Raw genomic sequence first — 13,410 nt, forward strand, 5'->3', positions numbered from 1 at the left:
GTTAGAAGTCAAGCGTTTAAAAACAAAGGTGTTATTTTGATCCTTCCACTTTTTCTAACCTCTCTGGATTACAACCAAATTATGATAGGTACTATATTACGTATTAGATCACAAAAAATTACAACTTTTACTTACTTAGTGTAGTTTACCTAGAAAATGGTCTGACGGTGATGTGGACATACTCGGTATACATATCCTGAAAGAAAGAAATTGTCACGCCTGCTCCCGCTCCCAAACGCCAGGCTGACCATCATTACGCACACCTGTCACCAGCATATCGGCACTTCATTGGACTCACCTGTACTCCGTCACGTTTTTGACTGCCTGTTTCATCCCTGTGTCAGCATTTTTGTCATTATGTTTCCCTTGTCCAGATGCTGTCCTTGTTTCGTTTCATGTCTGTTATTTATTAAATGTTCACTTGTACTTGCTTCTCGTCTCTTCTCGTTTTTGTTTTTGTTGATGACATTGGGTCCAGGTGCCGCTGCCGATGGAACTGGGGGTGCCTCAGCTGACTTCTTTGCCTCGGTTGGCTCGGCAGGCTCCCATCCCAAGTCATGCCTCAGGTGGCTCATCAGGCTCCCACGCCTCAATGGGATCGTCGGGCTTCCACACCTCAGCCGGCTCGTCGGGAACAACCGACGTGAGAAACGAACATCCACGTGAGAATGATATTCATTGACTACAGCTCAGTGTTCAACACCATAATGCCCTCAAAACTCATCACTAAGCTAAGGACACTGGGACTTAACACCACCCTCTGCAACTGGATCCTGGACTTCCTGACAGGCCGCTCCAGGTTGTAAGGGTAGGTAACAACACATTTGCCACGCTGATCCTCCTCCCTCCTGTACTCCCTTTTCACCCATGACTGCATGGCCAAGCACAACTCCAACAGCCTATAGGGAGGAGGTCAGAGACCTGGCAGTGTGGTGCCAGGATAGAAACCTCTCCCTCAACGTAATCAAGACAAAGGAGATGATTGTGGACTACAGAAAAAGGAGGACAGAGCACGCCCCCATTCTCATCGACAGGGCTGTAGTGGAGCAGGCTGAGAGCTTCAAGTTCCTTGGTGTCCATATCACCAACAAACTATCATGATCCTAACACACCAAGACAGTCATGAAGAGGGCATGACAAAACCTATTCCCTCTCAGGAGACTATAAAGATTTGGCATGGGTCCTCAAATCCTCAAAGTTCTACAGCTGCACCATCGAGAGCATCCTGACTGATTGCATCACTGCATGGCTTCCTACCGCAATTCACCACAGAGGGTAGTGCATACGGCCCAGTACATCACTGGGGCCAAGCTTCCTGCTATCCAGGACCTCCATACCAGGCGGTGTCAGAGGAAGGCCCAAAAAATTGCCCAGGGGCCACAGTGTCTCCCGACCCCTCCTGTCTCAGCCTCCAGTATTTATGATGCAATAGTTTGTCATGGGTCAGTTTGTTATATGTGGAGTATTTCTCCTGTCTTATTTGGTGTCCTGTGTGAATTTAAGTATGCTCCCTCTAATTATCTCTCTCCCTCTCCCTCTCCCTCCCGTCCCGGAGGACCTGAGCCCTGGGATCATGCCTCAGGACTTCCTTGCCTGATGACTCCTGGCGTTCCCCAGTCCATGTGGTCGTGCTGTTGCTCCAGTTTCTACTGTTCTGCCTGCGGCTCTGGAATCCTGACCTGTTCACTGTAAGTGCTACCTTGTCCCGGACCTGCTGTTTCTCTGACTCTCTCTCTCTACCGCACCTGCTGTATGCTCGGCTATGAAAAGCCAACTGACATTTGTGACTCACCACCTAGATTCGGTCTTATGCAGCAACATTTGAAATTAGGTTTATAACATTGGTGAAAAGTAGAGACTCAGAGCTAGAAAATGGTATATCATACACTCCTGGATCCAAGATGGCGTAGCAGTAGGACGTATTGTCGTGTTGTGTCCCTTGTATATATCGTTTGTTTTCGTTTTTTTTTCTTCACATATCTTTAAAACTTTTTGCTGAACCTCAACTTCTTCTAAATACTCTCCTGCAACCCGCCTCACCCAACGTAGCTATTTTTCCTAAAGTATTTATATTTACTTCGGACCTTGGAACCCCTCAACTGAAGCTAGCCAACGAACTACCAGCTTCAGCAAAACATTGCTAGCGGTCTTCAGCTAACCGGTCATCAGCTAACCTTTAGCTCGGAAAGCTCTCGCCAGTTCGAACAACGCGACTCTAACCAGAGCATAACGGACCTATTTATTATTTTATTTTATTTTTCATCCCCGGATTCCCATCGCAAACGGAACATTTTGAGCTCCTGGGCTACAATATCCAGACCCACGACCGGTCCATCGATGTCACTGCATGAAGAGGAATAAACAGATACCCCCATCGCGACGTCCCCAAAGGCTAACTCTCTAGCCCTTGCTATCTCCTTGCTTGCAAATTCGGCCTGCTAACTGCTAGCTTGTTTAGCCCGGTCCGCTAACTGCTACCGTGTTTAGCACCGTCTACTAACTGTTAGCTTGTTAGCACAGGCCTGCTAACCGTCTGAATCGCCGCGTCCCAAACACTCACTGAACCCATATTTACTTTCTATCCCTTTTCGATTTTTAATTTGTTTATACCTTCCGGTAACCTGCCTCACCCAATGTGATACGGAACCGCTATTATCTTTACATTTTTAGAACACACTCAAGAACCTCCAGAAGCTAACCAGCTAACTGGCTACAAGCTATTTGGTCATTGTTAGTTTTCTAACCTGGATAACACTCGCCAGTCCAGCTTCCCTGCCCCATCCACCGCTGCCCCTTGGACACTGATCACTTGGCTACATAGCTGATGCATGCTGGACTGTCCATTAATCACGGTAATCCATTCTGCTTGTTTATGTTTTATCTGTCGGCCCCAGCCGCACTTAGGCTCTGTGTGTAGTTAATCCGACCCTCTCTGCCTAATCAATCGCCATTCTACCTGCTGTTGTTGTGCTAGCTGATTAGCTGTTGTCTCACCTACTGTTTTAGCTAGCTCTCCCAATTCAACACCTGTGATTACTGTATGCCTCGCTGTATGTCTTTCTCAAATGTCAATATGCCTTGTATACTGTTGTGCAGGTTAGTTATCATTGTTTTAGTTTACAATGGAGCCCCTAGTTCCACTCTTTATACCCCTGATACCTCCTTTGTCCCACCCCCCACACATGCGGTGACCTCACCAATACAACCAGCATGTCCAGAGATACAACCTCTCTCATCATCACCCAGTGCCTGGGCTTACCTCCGCTGTACCCGCACCCCACCATACCCCTGTTTGCGCATTATGCCCTGAATATATTCTACCATGCCCAGAAACCTGCTCCTCTTATTCTCTGTCCCCAACGCCCTAGGCGACCAGTTTTGATAGCCTTCAGCCGCACCCTCATACTACTCCTTCTCTGTTCCGCGGGTGATGTGGAGGTAAACCCAGGCCCTGCATGTCCCCAGGCACCCTCATTTGTTGACTTCTGTGATCGAAAAAGCCTTGGTTTCATGCATGTCAACATCAGAAGCCTCCTCCCTAAGTTTGTCTAACTCACTGCTCTAGCACACTCTGCTAACCCTGATGTCCTTGCCGTGTCTGAATCCTGGCTCAGGAAGGCCACCAAAAATTCTGAGATTTCCATACCCAACTATAACATCTTCCGTCAAGATAGAACTGCCAAAGGAGGAGGAGTTGCAGTCTACTGCAGAGATAGCCTGCAAAGTAATGTCATACTTTCCAGGTCCATACCCAAACAGTTCGAACTACTAATTTTGAAAATTACTCTCTCCAGAAATAAGTCTCTCAATGTTGCCGCCTGCTACCGACCCCCCTCAGCTCCCAGCTGTGCCCTGGACACCATTTGTGAATTGATCGCCCCCCATCTAGCTTCAGAGTTTGTTCTGTTAGGTGACCTAAACTGGGATATGCTTAACACCCCGGCAGTCCTACAATCTAAGCTAGATGCCCTCAATCTCACTCAAATCATCAAGGAACCCACCAGGTACAACCCTAACTCTGTAAACAAGGGCACCCTCATTGACGTCATCCTGACCAACTGGCCCTCCAAATACACCTCCGCTGTCTTCAACCAGGATCTCAGCGATCACTGCCTCATTGCCTGTATCCGCTATGGAGCCGCAGTCAAACGACCACCCCTCATCACTGTCAAACGCTCCCTAAAACACTTCTGTGAGCAGGCCTTTCTAATCGACCTGGCCCGGGTATCCTGGAAGGACATTGACCTCATCCCGTCAGTTGAGGATGCCTGGTCTTTCTTTAAAAGTAACTTCCTCACCATTTTAGATAAGCATGCTCCGTTCAAAAAATGCAGAACTAAGAACAGATATAGCCCCTGGTTCACTCCAGACCTGACTGCCCTCGACCAGCACAAAAACATCCTGTGGCGGACTGCACTAACATCGAACAGTCCCCGCGATATGCAACTGTTCAGGGAAGTCAGGAACCAATACACACAGTCAGTCAGGAAAGCTAAAGCCAACTTCTTCAGGCAGAAGTTTGCATCCTGTAGCTCCAACTCCAAAAAGTTCTGGGACACTGTGAAGTCCATGGAGAACAAGAGCACCTCCTCCCAGCTGCCCACTGCACTGAGGCTAGGTAACACGGTCACCACCGATAAATCCATGATTATCGAAAACTTCAACAAGCATTTCTCAACGGCTGGCCATGCCTTCCGCCTGGCTACTCCAACCTCGTCCAACAGCTCCCCCCCCCCCGCAGCTACTCGCCCAAGCCTCTCCAGGTTCTCCTTTACCCAAATCCAGATAGCAGATGTTCTGAAAGAGCTGCAAAACCTGGACCCGTACAAATCAGCTGGGCTTGACAATCTGGACCCTCTATTCCTGAAACTATCCGCCGCCATTGTCGCAACCCCTATTACCAGCCTGTTCAACCTCTCTTTCATATCGTCTGAGATCCCCAAGGATTGGAAAGCTGCCGCAGTCATCCCCCTCTTCAAAGGGGGCGACACCCTGGACCCAAACTGTTACAGACCAATATCCATCCTGCCCTGCCTATCTAAGGTCTTCGAAAGCCAAGTCAACAAACAGATCACTGACCATCTTGAATCCCGCCGTACCTTCTCCGCTGTGCAATCTGGTTTCCGAGCCGGTCACGGGTGTACCTCAGCCACGCTCAAGGTACTAAACGATATCATAACCGCCATCGATAAAAGACAGTACTGTGCAGCCGTCTTCATAGACCTTGCCAAGGCTTTCGACTCTGTCAATCACCGTATTCTTATCGGCAGACTCAGTAGCCTCGGTTTTTCGGATGACTGCCTTGCCTGGTTCACCAATTACTTTGCAGACAGAGTTCAGTGTGTCAAATCGGAGGGCATGCTGTCCGGTCCTCTGGCAGTCTCTATGGGGGTGCCACAGGGTTCAATTCTCGGGCCGACTCTTTTCTCTGTATATATCAATGATGTTTCTCATGCTGCGGGCGATTCCCTCATCCACCTCTACGCAGACGACACCATTCTATATACTTCCGGCCCGTCCTTGGACACTGTGCTATCTAACCTCCAAACGAGCTTCAATGCCATACAGCACTCCTTCCGTGGCCTCCAACTGCTCTTAAACGCTAGTAAAACCAAATGCATGCTTTTCAACCGTTCGCTGCCTGCACCCGCACGCCTGACCAGCATCACCACCCTGGATGGTTCCGACCTTGAATATGTGGACATCTATAAGTACCTAGGTGTCTGGCTAGACTCTAAACTCTCCTTCCAGACCCATATCAAACATCTCCAATCGAAAATCAAATCAAGAGTCGGCTTTCTATTCCGCAACAAAGCCTCCTTCACTCACGCCGCCAAACTTACCCTAGTAAAACTGACTATCCTACCGATCCTCGACTTCGGCGATGTCATCTACAAAATTGCTTCCAACACTCTACTCAGCAAACTGGATGCAGTTTATCACAGTGCCATCCGTTTTGTCACTAAAGCACCTTATACCACCCACCACTGCGACTTGTATGCTCTAGTCGGCTGGCCCTCGCTACATATTCGTCGCCAGACCCACTGGCTCCAGGTCATCTACAAGTCCATGCTAGGTAAAGCTCCGCCTTATCTCAGTTCACTGGTTACGATGGCAACACCCATCCGTAGCACGCGCTCCAGCAGGTGTATCTCACTGATCATCCCTAAAGCCAACACCTCATTTGGCCGCCTTTCGTTCCAGTTCTCTGCTGCCTGTGATTGGAACGAATTGCAAAAATCGCTGAAGTTGGAGACTTTTATCTCCCTCACCAACTTCAAACATCTGCTATCTGAGCAGCTAACCGATCGCTGCAGCTGTACATAGTCTATTGGTAAATAGCCCACCCATTTTCACCTACCTCATCCCCATACTGTTTTTATTTATTTATTTTTCTGCTCTTTTGCACACCAATATCTCTATCTCTACCTTTACATAACCATCTGATCATTTATCACTCCAGTGTTAATCTGCATAATTGTAATTATTTGCCTACCTTCTCATGCCTTTTGCACACAATGTATATATAGACTCCCCTTTTTTCTACTGTGTTATTGACTTGTTAATTGTTTACTCCATGTGTAACTCTGTGTTGTCTGTTCACACTGCTATGCCTTATCTTGGCCAGGTCGCAGTTGCAAATGAGAACTTGTTCTCAACTAGCCTACCTGGTTAAATAAAGGTGAAATAAAAAATAAAAATAAAAAAATAAATAAAACTGCATTTTTGAGGAAGAATGGAAAAGTTATTCTGCTTTGAATGTTGATAAACTTATGAACTCACTTTTGAAAAAAGGGCCTTTGAATGTTTTGGTACCTACTCGAGAGCTCTCCTTTGTCTACACCCATTCAACATTGTTTACACCCTCTTAAGCCAGCCCCACCAATCTCTTTAAGGATTCACATGTGAGGTCATGTGCTAAACAGTGAGTAGTGTAGTAAAGATTGACTAAAAGTGGTAGTAGCCTAAAATTAGGAAAAATTCCAGGTAAACAGAAAGTGTCCAGATGTAAAGATACTTTAGTAGAAAATGACTGTAAAAGTAAGTCCCCAGTAAAATACTACTTGAGTAAAAGTCTAAAAGTATTTGGTTTTGAAAATACTTAATATCAAAAGTAAATGGAATTGCTAAAATGTACTTAAGTATCAAATGTAAAAGTATAAATCATTTCAAATTCCTTAAACCAGACGGACCAATTTCTATTTTTATTTTTTATTGACGGATAGCCAGGGGCACATTCCAACACTAATTTAGAAAAAAAAGCATTTGTGTTTAGTGAGTCTGTGTGATATGTAACAAAATCATGTTACGGCCACACATACAGTGCCTTGCGAAAGCATTCGGCCCCCTTGAACTTTGTGACCTTATGCCACATTTCAGGCTTCAAACATAAAGATATAAAACTGTATTTTTTTGTGAAGAATCAACAACAAGTGGGACACAATCATGAAGTGGAACGACATTTATTGGATATTTCAAACCTTTTTAACAAATCAAAAACTGAAAAATTGGGCGTGCAAAATTATTCAGCCCCTTTACTTTCAGTGCAGCAAACTCTCTCCAGAAGTTCAGTGAGGATCTCTGAATGATCCAATGTTGACCTAAATGACTAATGATGATAAATACAATCCACCTGTGTGTAATCAAGTCTCCGTATAAATGCACCTGCACTGTGATAGTCTCAGAGGTCCGTTAAAAGCGCAGAGAGCATCATGAAGAACAAGGAACACACCAGGCAGGTCCGAGATACTGTTGTGAAGAAGTTTAAAGCCGGATTTGGATACAAAAAGATTTCCCAAGCTTTAAACATCCCAAGGAGCACTGTGCAAGCGATAATATTGAAATGGAAGGAGTATCAGACCACTGCAAATCTACCAAGACCTGGCCGTCCCTCTAAACTTTCAGCTCATACAAGGAGAAGACTGATCAGAGATGCAGCCAAGAGGCCCATGATCACTCTGGATGAACTGCAGAGATCTACAGCTGAGGTGGGAGACTCTGTCCATAGGACAACAATCAGTTGTATATTGCACAAATCTGGCCTTTATGGAAGAGTGGCAAGAAGAAAGCCATTTCTTAAAGATATCCATAAAAAGTGTTGTTTAAAGTTTGCCACAAGCCACCTGGGAGACACACCAAACATGTGGAAGAAGGTGCTCTGGTCAGATGAAACCAAAATTGAACTTTTTGGCAACAATGCAAAATGTTATGTTTGGCGTAAAAGCAACACAGCTCATCACCCTGAACACACCATCCCCACTGTCAAACATGGTGGTGGCAGCATCATGGTTTGGGCCTGCTTTTCTTCAGCAGGGACATGGAAGATGGTTAAAATTGATGGGAAGATGGATGGAGCCAAATACAGGACCATTCTGGAAGAAAACCTGATGGAGTCTGCAAAAGACCTGAGACTGGGACGGAGATTTGTCTTCCAACAAGACAATGATCCAAAACATAAAGCAAAATCTACAATGGAATGGTTCAAAAATAAACATATCCAGGTGTTAGAATGGGCAAGTCAAAGTCCAGACCTGAATCCAATCGAGAATCTGTGGAAAGAACTGAAAACTGCTGTTCACAAATGCAAATAATAATTTTGCACGCCCAATTTTTCAGTTTTTGATTTGTTAAACATTTTGAAATATCCAATAAATGTCGTTCCACTTCATGCTTGTGTCCCACTTGTTGTTGATTCTTCACAAAAAAATACAGTTTTATATCTTTATGTTTGAAGCCTGAAATGTGGCAAAAGGTCTCAAAGTTCAAGGGGGCCGAATACTTTCGCAAGGCACTGTAAATAAAATAATATACAGTATGCACACAATCAATAATGATAGTGACAAACAAGGTAGTTGTATGCCAACAATCAGGGGTAAAGGGGCTGATCAGCAGGATAAAAAAAGTACAGTAGCAGCAACAAGTGTTAGGAGACAGGCATTTGAATAGAGGCACTGTGTCACGTCCTGACCTTAGTTCCTTTTTTATGTCTCTATTTTAGGTTGGTCAGGGCGTGAGTTGGGGTGGGCATTCTATGTTTTGTTCTATGTTTGTATTTCTAGGTGTTTGGCCTGGTATGGTACCAAATCAGAGGCAGCTGTCAATCATTGTCTCTGATTGAGAACCATACTTAGGCAGCCTGTTTTCGCCCTTGAGTTGTGGGTAGTTGTTTTCTGTGAGTACCTGACAGAACTGTTGCGTTTTGGTCTACTTTTGTTTCAGCGTTCCGGTTATAATAAACAACATGGACACTTACCGTGCTGCGCATTGGTCCGATATTTCATACTCCTTGTCAGAGGAGGAAGAGAACCTTGACACTGCAGATAGTGCTGATGACTGGTCTGTCCGAACCACGCATGAACAAGGGAATCTATATGAATTCCAAGATGGCGTAGCAGTGCAGACGTTGTTTGTCGTTCTCCCGTGTAAATGTAGTATTTTTTAGTCTTTTTTGTATATATTTCAATATATTTTTCCATCTCTTTTTCCATTTTTAAATTAAATATACCTTCCGGCAACCCACCTCACCCAATGTGAATCGGATCTGCTATTTTTAGACCTTCTAGCCAGAACCTCCATCAGCAGCTAGCCATCAGCAGCTAACCAGCTAATTAGCTACTAGCTATCTAGTCATTGCTAGCGGCCTTTACCTTTAGCACGTACACCAGCCGCTTTTAGCCTGGATAATACTTGCCAGACTGCGAGTCTGCACAGCTTGCTATCAATGCTGTGCATATCGCACTGTTTTCTCCACTACAACACCGGATCCTGCCGTAAGCCCTGGACCATTACTCTTGATAATCGCAGCTAGCTGCCACCGAGTGGCCCAGCACCAAAGCTAGCCTTGAGCCAGGCCCATCTCCCGGCCTGTTCAGTGGACCCTTTGTTCACTCGGCTACAGAGCTGATGCCTCCCAGACTCTTCACTAACATGACTAGAATCCACTACACCACTGGAATCTTGCCGTAAGCTCTGGATCTTTGCATGGAATCATCGCTGCTAGCTAGCTGTTACCGAGTGGCTATAGTGGCTAAGACCCTTGTTCCCGAAGCTAGCACCAGTTAGTGGCGAGCCAGGCGCATCTCCAGCCTAGCAAACTAAATTACCCCAGCTTCAATACCTCTTTTGCCAACTGGCTTGGACCCTTTGTTGACATGGAGCCCCGCAGTTCCATCACGACTGGTCTGCCAACGTAATTCTATCCGTTGTGCCCTCAACTGGCCTTTGCTGGACGTCGGAGCAGATACTTCTACTAGCCACGGCAAGCTAACTTTTTTTTTTTTTGCCGTGTCTATCGCTTGCTAGCATAGTAACGACTACCTAGCGGCTTCCCTGTTTCATCTATTGCTGTTCACTGGACCCTATGATCACTTGGCTACATAGCTGAAGCCTGCTGGACTGTTCATTAATCATGGTATTCCATTTAGTTTATCTGTCGGCCCGAGCCTCAAACTCAGGCTCTGTGTGTAGTTAACTGACCCTCTCAGCCCATTCATCACCATTTTACCTGTTGTTGTCTTGCCCGTTGTCTTAGCTCTCCCAATCAACACGTGATTGCTTTATGCCTCGCTTTATGTCTCTCTCTAATGCCTTGTATACTGTTGTTTAGGATAGTTATCATTTTTTTAGTTCACTGCGGAGCCCCTAGTCCCCACTCAACATGTCTCAGATACCTCTTTTGTCCCACCTCCCACATGCTGTGACCTCACCCAGCATAACTAGTGCGTCCAGAGATACAACCTCTCTTATCGTCACTCGATGCCTAGGTTTACCTCCACTGTACCCGCACTCTACCCTACCCGTCTGTATATTATGCACTGAATCTATCCTACCAAGCCCAGAAACCTGCTCCTTTTATTCTGTCTCCAACACACTAGATGACCAGTTTTGATAGCCTTCACCCGTACCCTCATCCTACTTCTGCTCTGTTCCTCGGGTGATGTGGAGGTTAACTCAGGCCCTGCTTGTCCCCAGGCGCTCTCATTTGTTGACTTCTGTAACCGTAAAAGCCTTGGGTTCATGCATGTTGACATCCCATCTGTAAGGGAATGCACTAGCATCGAATAATCCCAGTGATATGCAACTTTTCAGGGAAGTTCGGAACCAATACACGCAGTCAGTTAGGAAAGCAAAGGCTAGCTTCTTCAAACAGAAATTTGCATCCTATAGCTCTAACTCCAAAAAGTGTTGGTACACTGTAAAGTCCATTAGGGAATAAGAGCACCTCCTCTTTGCTGCCCCGTGCACTGAGGCACAGATAAATCCACGATTATCGAGAATTTCAATAAACATTTATATTCGGCTGGCCATGCTTTCCTCCTGGCTACCCCAACTTCAGCCAACAGCTCTGCACCCCAAGCTGCTATTTGCTGAAGCCTCCCCCTTCTTCAAAGGGGGTGACACTCTAGACCCAAACTGTTACAGACCTATATCCATCCTGCCCTGCCTTTCTAAAGTCTTCGAAACCAAGTTAACAAACAGATCACTGACCATTCCGAATCCCACCGTACCTTCTCTGCTGTGCAATCCAGTCTCCAAGCTGGTCACGGGTGCACCTCAACCACGCTCAAGGTTCGAAACAATATCATAACTGCCATCAATAAGAGACAGTACTGTGCAGCCATCTTCATCGACCTGGCCAAGGCTTTCGACTCTGTCAATCCTCGTATTCTTATCGGCAGACTCAACAGCCTTGTTTTCTCTAATGACTCCCGCACCTGGTTCACCAACTACTTCTCAGATAGAGTTCATTGTGTCAATCTGAGGGCCTGTTGTTCGGACCTCTGGCAGTCTCTATGGGGGTACCACAGGGTTCAATTCTCAGGCTAACTCTTTTCTCTGTATATGTCAACAATGTCGCTCTTGCTGCAGGTGATTCCCTGATCCACCTCTACGCGGACGAAACCATTCTGTATACATCTAGCCCTTCTTTGGACACTGTGTTAACAAACCTCCATACAAGCTTCAATGCCATACAACACTCCTTCCGTGGCCTCCAAATGCTCTTCAATGCTAGTAAAACAAAATGCATGCTTTTCAACCGATCGCTGCCCGCACCCGCCTGCCCGACTAGCATCACTACTTTGGACGGTTCTGACTTATGTGGACAACTACAAATACCTAGGTGTATGGCTAGACTGTAAACTCTCCTTCCAGACTCACATTAAACATCTCCAATCCAAAATTACATCTAGAATCGGCATCCTATTTCGCAACAAAGTCTCTTTCACTCACGCTGCCAGACATACCCTCGTAAAACTCATCTATCCTACCGATCCTCGACCTCGGCGATATAATTTACAAAATAGCCTCCAACACTCTACTCAGCAATCTGGATACAGTATATCACAGTGCCATCTGTTTTTGTCACCAAAACCCCATGTACCACCCACTTCTGCGACCTGTATGCTCTCGTCGGCTGGCCCTCGCTACATATTCGTCGCCAGACCCATTAGCTCCAGGTCATCTATAATGCGGAGCTTTACCTAGCAAAGACTTATCTCAGCTCACTGGTCACCATAGCAGCACCCACCCGTAGCACGCGCTCCAGCAGGTATATCTCACTGGCCATCCCCAAAGTCAACATCTCCTTTTGCCACCTTTCCTTCCAGTTCTCTGCTACCAATGACTGGAACGAATTGCAAAAATTGCTGAAGTTGGAGACTTATATCTCCCTCACTAACTTTAAGCATCAGCTATCTGAGCAGCTTACCGATAGCTGCAGCTGTACACAGCCCATCTGTAAATTGCCCATGCAATCTACCTACCTCATCCCCATATTGTTTATATTTACTTTTTTGCTCTTTTGCACACCAGTATCTCTACTTGCACATCATCTGCACATCTATCACTCCAGTGTGAATTTGCGAAATTGTAATTAAATTAAAATTACTCTACTATGGCGTATTTATTGCCTTCCCTCCTCACGCCATTTGCACACACTGTATATAGACTTTTTCTATTGTGTACGTGCGTTTGTTTATTCCATGTGTAACTCTGTGTTGTTGTTCGTGTCGCACTGTTTTGCTTTATCTTGGCCAGGTCGCAGTTGTAAATGAGAACTTGTTCTCAACTGGCCTACCTGGTTAAAGGTAAAAGGTGACATATACAATATATACACTGCTCCAAAAAAAGGGAACACTTAAACAACACAATGTAACTCCAAGTCAATCACACTTCTGTGAAATCAAACTGTCCACTTAGGAAGCAACACTGATTGACAATACATTTCACATGCTGTTGTGCAAATGGAATAGACAACAGGTGGAAATTATAGGCAATTAGCAAGACACCCCCAATAAAGGAGTGGTTCTGCAGGTGGTAACCACAGACCACTTCTCAGTTCCTAAGCTTCCTGGCTGATGTTTTGGTCACTTTGGAATGCTGGCGGTGCTTTCACTCTAGTGGTAGCAT

Source organism: Oncorhynchus mykiss, chromosome 5, assembly GCF_013265735.2.
Source record: "Oncorhynchus mykiss isolate Arlee chromosome 5, USDA_OmykA_1.1, whole genome shotgun sequence".
In the NCBI taxonomy this organism is placed as follows: domain Eukaryota; kingdom Metazoa; phylum Chordata; class Actinopteri; order Salmoniformes; family Salmonidae; genus Oncorhynchus; species Oncorhynchus mykiss.